The sequence below is a fragment of the Peromyscus maniculatus genome, chromosome 9, assembly GCF_049852395.1.
Source record: "Peromyscus maniculatus bairdii isolate BWxNUB_F1_BW_parent chromosome 9, HU_Pman_BW_mat_3.1, whole genome shotgun sequence".
In the NCBI taxonomy this organism is placed as follows: domain Eukaryota; kingdom Metazoa; phylum Chordata; class Mammalia; order Rodentia; family Cricetidae; genus Peromyscus; species Peromyscus maniculatus.
The window spans coordinates 40,463,126-40,474,758 of NC_134860.1; the positions used below are offsets into that span (position 1 = coordinate 40,463,126).

The 11,633-nt window shown below is 45.0% G+C and overlaps 1 pseudogene; it reads left to right on the plus strand.

Annotated features, from left to right (window-relative positions):
• Positions 1-10,236: 10,236 nt before the first annotated feature.
• LOC121832457 (small nucleolar RNA SNORA70) lies at positions 10,237-10,355 on the plus strand (annotated as a pseudogene).
• Positions 10,356-11,633: the final 1,278 nt, after the last annotated feature.

Consider the following 11,633-nt stretch of genomic DNA (forward strand, 5'->3'; position numbering starts at 1 on the left):
TGTCTGAGCAGTTTTCTCTGCGGGATTCCCTGCAGCAGAGATGGGGTCTCACATAGCCCAGGTCAGCTGTGAACTCCATATGTAGGCAAGGCTGACCCGGAACTCCTGAGACTCCTACCTCCACCCCTCAAGTGCTTGGATTACAGGCATGTGCACCACACCCAGCCCTCCCTCATTTTCTTTTAATGTAATGAGTATTTATTAAGCCTCGACTGTATGCTAGCCACGGTGCCAATGGCTGGGTATACCAAGAGCAAAGCAGACAAGATTCTAAAGGCAGGCAAGGTGGTGCCTGTCTGTGATCCTGGTGTTGGGAAGATTGGGAAAGGAGAATCACTAGTTTGGAACCAGCCTGGATTACACAGGGAGATCTTATCTCAGAAAGTAATGACAAGCAGGAGCTGGAGAAATGGCCACTCAAACGTAAGGACCTGTGTTGATCACCAGAACCCATACAAAAATGCTGAGCGAGATGAGATGGAGTCAGGTCCTGGGGGGTTGCTGGCAGCCAGCCTAGTCTGTGTAACTGGTGAACCCCAGGCCAATGGGAGACCTTGTCACAAAGTGAGTGGACAGCTCTCCTGGTTGTCATCTGTCTTCCACATGCACATACACACACACACACACACACACACACACACACACCACAGAAACACCTGCACACATGTGAACACACACACACACACACACACACACACACACACTAAAAATGATAAATTAAACAGTAAAATAAACTTTAATAGGCAACCAAAGGGAAACTAGACACGATCTTTGGCCCTGTGATAGCATCTACTGGAGAACACAGTCATGGAACCCGTAACCAGCCACCCCGTGTAAGCAGAAGGGAGGAAGCTGCCACAGACAGAGGGCTGGGCAGCCTCCCTTACAGATGAGACACCGAAGCTCAGTCAGGAGGAAGAAAAGTAACCAGAGGGGGAAACTGGGCATGCTGGTCCCAGCATTCCAGGCGGAGCGTTCCTGAGGTCCCTGCTACTTTGGAAGTGTGAAGACTGAAAGTGAGACCCAGACTTCCAACTTGGAGAATATTCTTCTCTTCCTCTACACCATAACCATTGTCTCCAGCAGCTTCATTGACCAATCACACCACCACCACCAGCACTACCACCACCCCATTATCACCACCATCACCACATCACTACCACTCCATCACCATCACTACACTACCACCACCATCCCCTCACCATTGCCACCATCACAGCCACCACTATCTCCCTGCACAACTACCATCACCATCATCACAATTGCCATCACTACTGGCACCACACCACTACCACCACCACCTTATCACCACTGCTGCCATTACTATCACCACCATACCACTGCCACCAGCAGAACCGTCATCATTATCACCACCACTGCCATCACCACAACCACAACTATCACCATCACTATCGCTATCACTACCACAATCATCACCCTCACCAGTACCGCCCCCACCCACACACTAGTACCATCACCATCACTGTTATGCCCTGAGTCATGTCTCCTCACAAGATGTTAAAATCCTAACTCTGGGTACCTCAGAACATGACCTTGGAAACAAAATCCTTATGGATAATCAAGTTGAGATGAGGCTACATGTATGAGTCTCAATTCAACATGGCTGGTGTCTTTACTTAAAAGGAGACATTTAGATGTTGAGACAGGCACATAAACACAAAAGCAGAGATCAGTGATGGGTCTACAAGTCAAAGAATACCAGAGATTTCCAGGTGCAAGAGAGAGGCATGCAATGGAGTCTCCTTTATGGCTCCCAGAAGGAACCAACCTTGCCAACTTGACTTTGGTCTTTGTAACCAGTCTTTCTCTGTCCACCTGCCAGCTCCCAATAACCATACAGAGACTTCTTATTAATTATGAATGCTTGGCCTTATCTTAGGCTTGTTTCTAACTAATTCCTATAACTTAAATTAACTCATATCTTTTAATCTACATTCTTCCACAAGCTCATTACCTCATCTCCATTTTGCTCATTCTGCTTCCTCCACATCTGGCTGGTGCATCCCTTTCTTCTTCTTCCCAGCATTCTTTCCTCCTGGAAATCCTGCCTAGCTATTGGCTGTTCAGCTTTTTATTAAACCAATCAGAGTGACACATCTTCACAGTATACAAAAGGATTATTCCACAACATTTCCCCCTTTTTGTCTAAAGAAAAAAGAAAGGGTTTTAACTCTAAATAGTAAAACTATATACAATAAGAACAATTATCGCCGGGCGGTGGTGGCGCACGCCTTTAATCCCAGCACCCGGGAGGCAGAGCCAGGCGGATCTCTGAGTTCGAGGCCAGCCTGGGCTACCAAGTGAGTTCCAGGAAAAGTGCAAAGCTACACAGAGAAACCCTGTCTCGAAAAACCAAAAAAAAAAAAAAAAAAAAAAAAGATTTTGAAAAAAAAAAAAAAAAGAACAATTATCAAGTAAGATAAGAATTAACATTCACATTGTCCAGTCCATTTGTATTTGGCATATTTAGAGAAAACACTCTATTATCTATCTTATTTCATCTTGATGAATTTAAAGTTTTATACCTAAACATTTTCTATTGTAACTTGTATGACCATCTTAAAACTATCTTTTTTAAATCTCAATGTACTTTTTTAGATAAACAATTTAAGCTTTTATGTCTCTCAACATTATAAACTTTGCATCTATGTAAGTTTTCCCCCCTAATTTGGCAATAAGGAAAGCTGTAAAATCATAACTATATAGTCTTTATTCTCCATCAGAGACCCAAGAAGGATAAAATATTATTTGAGTAAACAGGAAGTGCAGACAAACAACTTCCAAAGCTATACAAATGGAAGAAACATCTGGCTGCCTGGACAGCCCCCCCGGGGTTCTACAGGCCTAGAATGTCTGACAGACTTTTCCGTGAAGCAGGAATTTTGAAGGACTGTCCTATTTTCTCTTGGTAAAGTTTGGCAGACACTCCCTGCGTGTCCAGTTTGGACAGCTTACTGTAAGCAGCTGAAGCAAGGCGGTTTCTTGTTCAGTGACTAACTTTGCCTCGTAGAAAGCAAACTCCGTATGGAGATTCTTTGATGCCCATCATCCTTTTATGAAGTAGATTGATGCTGCCAGGAGCAGATGCTTCTCACTATCATGAAAAGCCTTATGTTATTAAAACATTTAAATTCTGTATTCTGTAAGTCTTTGAAATGTTTGAAGATTACCTATCTATCTAAAATATCTCTGTATAACCTTGAAAACATACTAAGCATGTCTACGAGTTTGTTAGAGGTGACTAACTACTAACTTGCATTCTTTATTGTCCTAAATAGTTTTTAAAGATTAAACCTTTACATAGCCTTTTAAAATAAGCTGTGTCGATATAATACCTTAAACAAGAATAGAAACATATACACAGTATAACAAAAAACAACCTTAAATTTGTATCAATATATAAAGATCCATACCAATGTATAATATTTGAGACTACTGGTTGTTTAAAAGTAGACTCAACAATCCACTGTTTTATCCCATTTCTATACTATATACTCCTTTTTCCCCTCAGAAAGAGATTCCTGAATCTAATTTCCTTTGTTTAGCTTTCTCCCTGACCATGACCAGTAACAACTTGTAACCAACCCTCCAAATGATGACAAACATCCATAACCCACCAAAAGGCCAAAAACCACACACCCCACCTCTTGGGAATGTGGGTGTCATCTTGTCTAGACTGCTTCTTGTTGTCTTGGGGTGATGGCATCTTCCCCTGAGAAAATTAGAATAATGGTCAAGTCCTGGATAGAATAGTCTGTGAGACTGGACCTTCTCAACCAGCAGCCTTGAAGATGTTCTGGACACAGGACTCTGAGAAAACTGCAACAGAGGCATTCTGAGATGCTGGATCACCTGGGCCAACCATTTTCATTGGTGTCTGGCCCCCTGGTTCTGAAAACCCATAAACTTTCAAAGGTAACATACATATCTGTACTAACACAAGTATAGACTGTGAGTTGTGCACAAGCCAGCCAAAGATGGTTTTTTGTTTTATGTTTGAGCAGTTAAAATATACATTACCTGTCTTGTGGTTTTTCCAGGTTTATTTCTTTATGTGTAAGACCAGGATTTTCAGGGTGTCTTACCCGATCAAACCTGATCCTCTTTAACCTTGAACCAATTCACAGCCTTTCATTTTCTGTGGAAACAAAAGCATAACCTCTTCCCTAAAGCAATACATTTTTCATTTTGAACTTCCATTCTGAAGCCAAGACACCTCAAAAGTATTACGGGCTCATTTAATTCAGCCATTCCTTCCACAATTAATGTCTCTCAACAGCTGTTGTTCTCTGTTTATTAGCATTTAAAAAATTCAAAATTAACAAAGGACCATAAAGGTCCAAACTCCCTGTTATATTTTCCATCTTTATATGGCTTATTTTTTAATATTAGTTTACTCTTTCTTTAAAGACTTTACATTATTATTATTATTATTATTATTATTATTATTATTATTATTATTTTGAGGCAGAGTTTCTCTGTGGAGCTTTGGAGCCTTTCCTGGAACTCGATCTGTAGCCCAGGCTGTCCTGGAACTTACAGCGATGTACATGCCTCTGCCTCCCGAGTGTTAGGATTAAAGGCATGTGCCACTACCACCTGGCTACTTTATTATTTTTAAGCTATTTTTTCCTATGACTGTCTATACTTTTTTCTTTTCTTGTCTGGACCTTGTTTTACTGGACTTCTTCAGCATTCTCTGACAGCATGAGTTAAACCTTAAACCCATTGCACAGCTTAGCTCATGGCATGCTGGTGGTTCAAACCCACAGGTGGTGACCAGGAGACCTGCCTCTGTACAATGGGGTCTGCCTGAGAGACTGTGGAAGTAGGAAGTTGCATCTGGCTCTGTGCTTGTGTTTTTGGAACTTTTCTTTTCCTATGTGGAAATCTATGCTCCACATTGGGCACCATTTTTTAACCATTCTTTCCCTGTCCTTCCTGCCAGCTCCCGAATAACCACACAGAGAGTTCTTATTAATTATGAGTGCTTGACCTTAGCTTAGGCTTGTTCCTAACAAATTCTATTACTTAAATTAACCAGTATCTTTTAATCTACATTCTTCCTCAAACTCATTACCTTGTCTCCATTTTGCTCATTCTGCTTCCTCCACATCTAGCAGGTGACTCCCCTTCTTCTTCTCAGCATCCTCTTTGCCTGGAAACCCTGTCTAGCTATTGGCTGTTCAGCTTTTTATTAAACCAGTCAGAGTGACACATCTCACAGTGTAAAAAAAGATTACTTCGGGGGACTGGAGAGATGGCTCAGTGGTTAAGAGCAGTGACTGCTCTTCCAGAGGACCCAGGTTCAACTCCAACACCCACATGGCAGCTCACAACTGTCTGTAACTCCAAGATTTGACACCCTCACACAGACACACATGCAAGCAAAACACCAATGCACGTAAAATAAAAATAAATAAATTATAAAAAAAAAAAGATTACTTCACAACAGGTCTTCAATACTGAGAGATGATGACTTCCTACCCAGTTTTCTGTGCTCATCAAGACATCTTTGGAAAAGGAATTCCATCTTCATTATCACCATTTCCCTCACTCTCATGATCATCCTTGATACTTGCCATTGTTATCATCTATCTGTTATCTACCTATTTACCTACCTATCTACCTATCTATCTATCTATCTATCTATCTATCTATCTATCTATCTATCTATCTATCTATCTAATGTCTTTTGTTGTTGTTCTTGTTTTTCTGCTGTGATGGAGCAGTGACCTCAGCCTCGCTCTCATTCTCATGGACACACAAAGACACTCAGGAGCCCGCGGGCATCATGGGTTGGGATAGTGCTATGCATGCAGTCCCACCCAGAGTCTGGATCCACACTTAAAGTGTTTCTGTCTGTACAGAAAAGGTGTTCCCAGGTATGATGCCAGCAACCTTCAGCAGAAGTGTCAATCACCTTTAGATGCGGTACTCAGGCCGGTTATAATGGATTTTATTGCCACAGCTAACCAGGGATATTAGTCAGATACATAGTAACCATGACTCAGAGGAATCAATCTGAGCTGCGTGCAGGTATTCAGAACAGCTGGCAGAAAAGGCTCAGGGCTGTTTGAATTTCCACACACAACAAGGGGACATGTCGCTTCCCCTTTTCCACTGTGCCTGGCACCATGCTAACACAAAAACAGCTCCCTCTGTGTTTGCTTATTGAGATGACCTCTTTCCAACATAAGCAGAGCCCCTAACCAGTGTCCAGACCCAAAGCCGTGTGCATGCTGGGGAAGTGCACTGCCATTGAGCTATCTCCCGGCTGCTGCTTGTCTGAATGTGTTTGTCTGTCTTCCACTCCACCCCATCTTTACCCTAAGAGATTTTTCTTGTGGAAAGAATGAATGATAAACAGCTTCAAAAACCCTAGCAGTCTTTTGGAATTGGAACCTTCAACTGTATTCCTGTTCTGATTGTTGTTCTGTGCGTGCATGCGTGCATGTGTGCATGTGTGTGTGTGTGTGTGTGTATACATGTGTGTTGTATACACATGTGCATGAGGGTGTATACACACAGGTGTATATGTGCATGTGGTCAATGTCAGTGTCCTCTTCAGTCACTCCCCATCTTATGTTTCCAGACAGGGTCTCTCATTAAACCTGGAGCTCATCAATTTGTCTAGGGTGCCTGGCCAACGAGTTTGAGAGATCAGTCTGTCTGTGTGCCTCCAGCCCTTGAGACTATATCCAACTTTTATGTCAGTGCTGGGAAATCTAAACTCAGGTCCTCACGTACAATGAGCACCTTACCAACTGAGCCCTTCCCTGGCCCCCTACAGTGTTGTGTTTATATGGTTCAGCTACTACAGACCCACAGTTGCTGGCAGACTAGAGGGATTTTGGAGTCGGTCACTTTTTTTTCTTTTTTGCAAAGTCTTTCAAACTCCACCGTCATTTGCAGAAGCCAGCCCTGTTTGCAGAGCTTCACGTTTATAATTTCGTCAAAATTTTGAGCTTACATTTTAAAATGGGGATTGTTTAAAATACGCAGCAGTTTGCAGAGCCTGTAGGTACTTGCAGAGACCACAGCTGTCTGCAGAGCTCTTTGAGGTTTGCAGATGCTATTATCGCTTGTAAAAAGCTGTTGAGGTTGGTTGCTGTGCCTGTTACACGATGGGCATTGGGTTCCAATGTGGTTTGTTCCCCCAAAACTTCATGTATTAGAAGCTCAGTTGTTGCCATGGTGATATGACAGGCGATAGGAATTTTGAGAGATGGGGCCTTGTGGGAGGTAGTTAGGCCATTGTAGGGCTACCCTTGGGTTACAGCTTTATTACTGTATAAAATGCCCCAACATAAAACACTTTATGGAAGAAATAGTTTGTTTGGTTCACAGTTCCAGGTGACAAGCCATTACTGTGGGGATGTCAGGGCAGGAACTTAAAATGTTACAAAAAATTCCATCAAGAGCAGAAAGAGACTATACATGTGGATTCTTGACTGCCTCCTTCCTTTCTTTCTCTTAGCTCGACTTCTTTCCTCCTACAATGTTCAGGGGCCCCTGCCTAGGGATTGGTGTTACCCACCATGGGCTGGGTCCTCTCATGTCAATGAACCCTCAGGACACTCTTCCCTCAGATCTGCCCACAGGCCCACCTGATCTAGATAATTTCTCGGTAAGCCTCTCTTCCCAAATGATTGATTCTAAATTGTGTCAAGTTGATGGTTAAAACTGCCACAGTTTGCAAGGGTTTAATACCGTCTTATAGAATGTGTTAGTGCTCATGAGAAAAGGTTTCTATAGAAAAGCTGGCCCAAGCTGGGGCGTGGTGGCACACGCCTTTAATCCCAGAACTCTGGAGGCAGAGGGAGGTGGATCTCTGTGAGTTCAAGACCAGGCTGGTCTACAGAGTGAGTTCCAGGACAGCTAGGGCTGTTACACAGAGAAACCCTGTCTCGAAAAGCCAAAGGAAAAAAAAAGAAAAGAAAAGCTAGTCCATACCCCCACTTCCACTCCCCCCACTCTCTAGCTTCCTGCCTCAACCCATGATATCCCCCTAACACTCACACAAAAGCTCCATCATGTTGGGGACCCAGCACCAATGCTGTGTGGTCTTGGACTTTGGGCCTCCAAAAGAGTGAGCTGTGTACAACTGTTTACAAACAACCCAGCTTTGCTTAGGGTGTTTTGCTAGTCTGAGAAGTCACAGTTGGCTTCTAGGTGGGCTTTTTCTCCCTGAGCGGATAATAGGTGTGAATTATCCCAGTGAAGGATGTCTGAGTGGTACTGAAAGAGCAGAAAGACGCAGAAGTGTACAGAAGGGCTCTGGCTACGAATAGATTTTTTTTGGGGGGGTGGGGGTGGGGGATGGGGGAATTTCTGAGCATACCAGGGCTACCCTGAGAACAGTTCCAGAGACATTCATGATGAGGGAGGGTGTGAGCTTCTAGAAGACCCTGGTTAACAGCTCCCCTCTGTATGCTGTATCCTGTCCCTGCTCCATGCCCATGGCTTTCAAGATAAACCCCAAATGGGAGCAATGCAGGAGCACAATTTATAATGAAATATAATAACACATGTGTATGAAAGTGTCACAGTGAAGCCCATTATTTTGTATGCTAATTAAACAAAAAACTGTTATGTGTTTGGGCATTTTGCCTGTATGTATATCTGTGTGCCAATGGGAATGCGGTGCCTGTGGAGGTCAGAAGAAGGTGTCAGATCCTCTGGAACCGGAGTTAGGGACAGTTGTGAGAGACTCTGTGGGGGCTGGAATAGGACCTGGCTCCTCTGGAAGATCAGCAGTCCCCTTCATCATTAAAGCCATCTCTCCAGCCTTTTGTTTGTTAATGAAGAAAAAAGGGGGGCTTCGAATGTCGCACAGGGTTGGGATGCTCTGATAGCATGCATGAGGCCCTGGGTTTGATCCCCAGCATCACATAAACCAAGCAAGGGGTCAGATACGGTGATCATAACATTTGGGAAATGGTCCTCAGCTACACTGGGAGTTTGCCGGCAGCCTGGACTATATGAAATCCTGTAGAAAGGACCAGAGGAAGGGAGGAAGGGAGAGAGGGAAGGAGGGAGGGAGGAAGGAGAGAGAGAGAAGAGGAGGGAGGAAAAGAGAAGGGAGGGAGGGGAAGAAGAACAGAAGGAACTGGCACAACCCCCCCCCCCAAAATCGGGTCTCAAATTACACTGCTCTTCTCCCAATGGAGTTCCCACCAAACCCTCAAGATAAAAAGGGACAGAAGAGCTTGCTGCAAGCTCTTAGCCTGCAGTGGAAGGGGCATTTTGAAACAGGACCCTTGGACCTGGCAGTGTGCTCACCCAAAGGCACATCCTTGAATATCAAGATGCGGGGTGCAGTGTCCTGCAGGGGTGAACCCCAGCGGCTCCACTTGGAAGGCTTGTTTCAGGCACACCCTGCTCTTTGGTCCCAGCTGCAGTCCAACCCAGTCCCGGTAAATCAAATCCTCTTTTCCAATAACTCACATGCCCACTCTGGAGCAAGGACATGCCCAGAATGAGAAGTGGGTTTAACCTGTGCCTGAGTTGAAAGACAACTCAATTAGTTCAAGCCAGTGACTCTTGCCTCACCAGAATGTCCTATTGCAGCCTGCTCAGCCTCTCTATGTGTTCCTGTTTGTTTTCTTAAACTTCAGCGTGGGCTGTGACTCATTGCGAGTAATTGGTGGCTGTTGCCAGTCCACCATCCAGAGAGCTCGTCCTGCCCTCCCCAGTTCCTGTCTCACCCCTGCATCTGTTTGCATCCTTCTCTGGGGAAAGCTGCTTCATCCTCTCCAGGAGCTTTGAAGAAAAAGCCCCTAACGTCTTTATTTTGTTTGTAGACTGTCAGGAACAAGGGTAAGGTGACTCTCTTGGGAGAAGACAGTTCCCGAGTGGCCTGACCCTCCCACCCCCACCCAGAATCTGCCTTTTCAGATTCCTGAATTGCTGCTCTCTGCGCTTGTTCCGGCCAGGTGAGCCAAGAGCTAGTCACACTTAAAACAAAACAACCTTGACCTGGGGAGATGATGACTCAGCAGTTAAGAATGCTTACTGCTTTTGCACAGGACCCGAGTTCAGTTCCCAGCACTCACACGGTGGTGGCGGCACACAATAAGTCCAGTTCCAGGGGATCTGACCCCATCTTCTGACCTCTGTGGGCACTGCACACACATGGTGCACACACATGCAGGCAAAACACTCATGCACATAAAATAAGCAAAACAAACAAAAATGTAAGCCCTCAACCATCCACAGCAAACTAAATCTGCCAGATCCCTTTCCTCATGGGGCTGGGGACAGTGGCCTCAGTGGTAGCGAAGGTAGCCTGTTGCCTACATGGGTTTCTCTATGACATCTTGGATACAGTTTTCTGGTGGATTTTCATGTTTCTGATTGCAATGTCTCCAGACAGGTAGGCACCTTTGAGAAACTCCAAGGTACAGTGGTTAGGGTTCACAATGGCAAGGTCATTATGTCCATTTGTCCCAAGTTGCAGGCTAAGGAAGGTGTGAGGTCCTTAACAGGTTTTCTGTGTAACTCGATAATAGGTTTCTCCACCGATTCAATAAGCCAGGTCAAGCCAAATTGAAAAAGCAAAAGAACAGACATATTTGAGCAAAAAGCAACTCCTAGGTGAGCCCTCCAGCCCCAGAGATCTTGGTCAGAGAAGTCACGAGGCCCAACTAAAGCAGGGAGCATATGTACCCTGTAGGTGAGTGGTGATGATGTGTCCTCCACAAGTTGGATTTGTGCCCAGGTATGGTCAAATACCCAATGCTTTAGGGGAGGAGTTGCCGCAGCCACCCAGAATACAGAACTGGGCTTTTTGGTGCCTTTTCTTTGTTGGAGATTCTCTGAGAGGGTGGGGTTTGGAGAGAGAGAAAGAGGAATACAGGTTTCTGGATCAAGCAGGAATGAGCTGGAGGTTCCAGCCGAACAGTCCGGCCCCGAATAGAACCCTGTTCAAGTTCCCTGGCCAAAGGGAGGTCTGTATCTCAAAGAAGTGGAGCTCCATCACATTTCATGCAGATGACTCTAAGAGGTGGTAGCTGAGGAGGGGCTCATCCTTGATGGCTGCAGACTCAGATGCAGCCCATTCGGTGCCCCTAGACCAGTGGAGGGCCTTGCATCCTCGAGGGCTTCCACTGTGTTGAGTTCCACACTCCACCAAACATGTTCCATAATTCTCTCACAAGCGGTGCCCCAAAACTAAATCCAGCATTAAATCCAGGTGTGGCACACACTGATGGTCCCAGGACTTGGGAGGTGAGGCAGGAGAACTCAGAATTCAATTCGGCAAGTCTGAGGTCAGCCGGCCTGCGTGAGACCCTGTCTTTCAAGGGAAAAAAGGAGGATCAATGGTGACCCAGGCCTCTGGAGCCCAGGCCTGTCATCCTAGCACTCAGGAGCCTAAGGCAGGAGGAGCAGGAGTTCGAGGCCAGCCTGGATTTGTCTCTGAAAAACAAAAGGCTAGAGATGTAGCTCAGAGGTAGAGTGCTTGCAGCCACCTCTTCCTCAATGCACACAAATGTCCGAGGTGACTCCCTTGTCATTGCCTGTCCACGGTATGCTTTCTCACATACTAAGCACCCAGGTGACAGGTATGCACCACCCCATGCAGTTTATAGGATGACAGGGATCGAGCC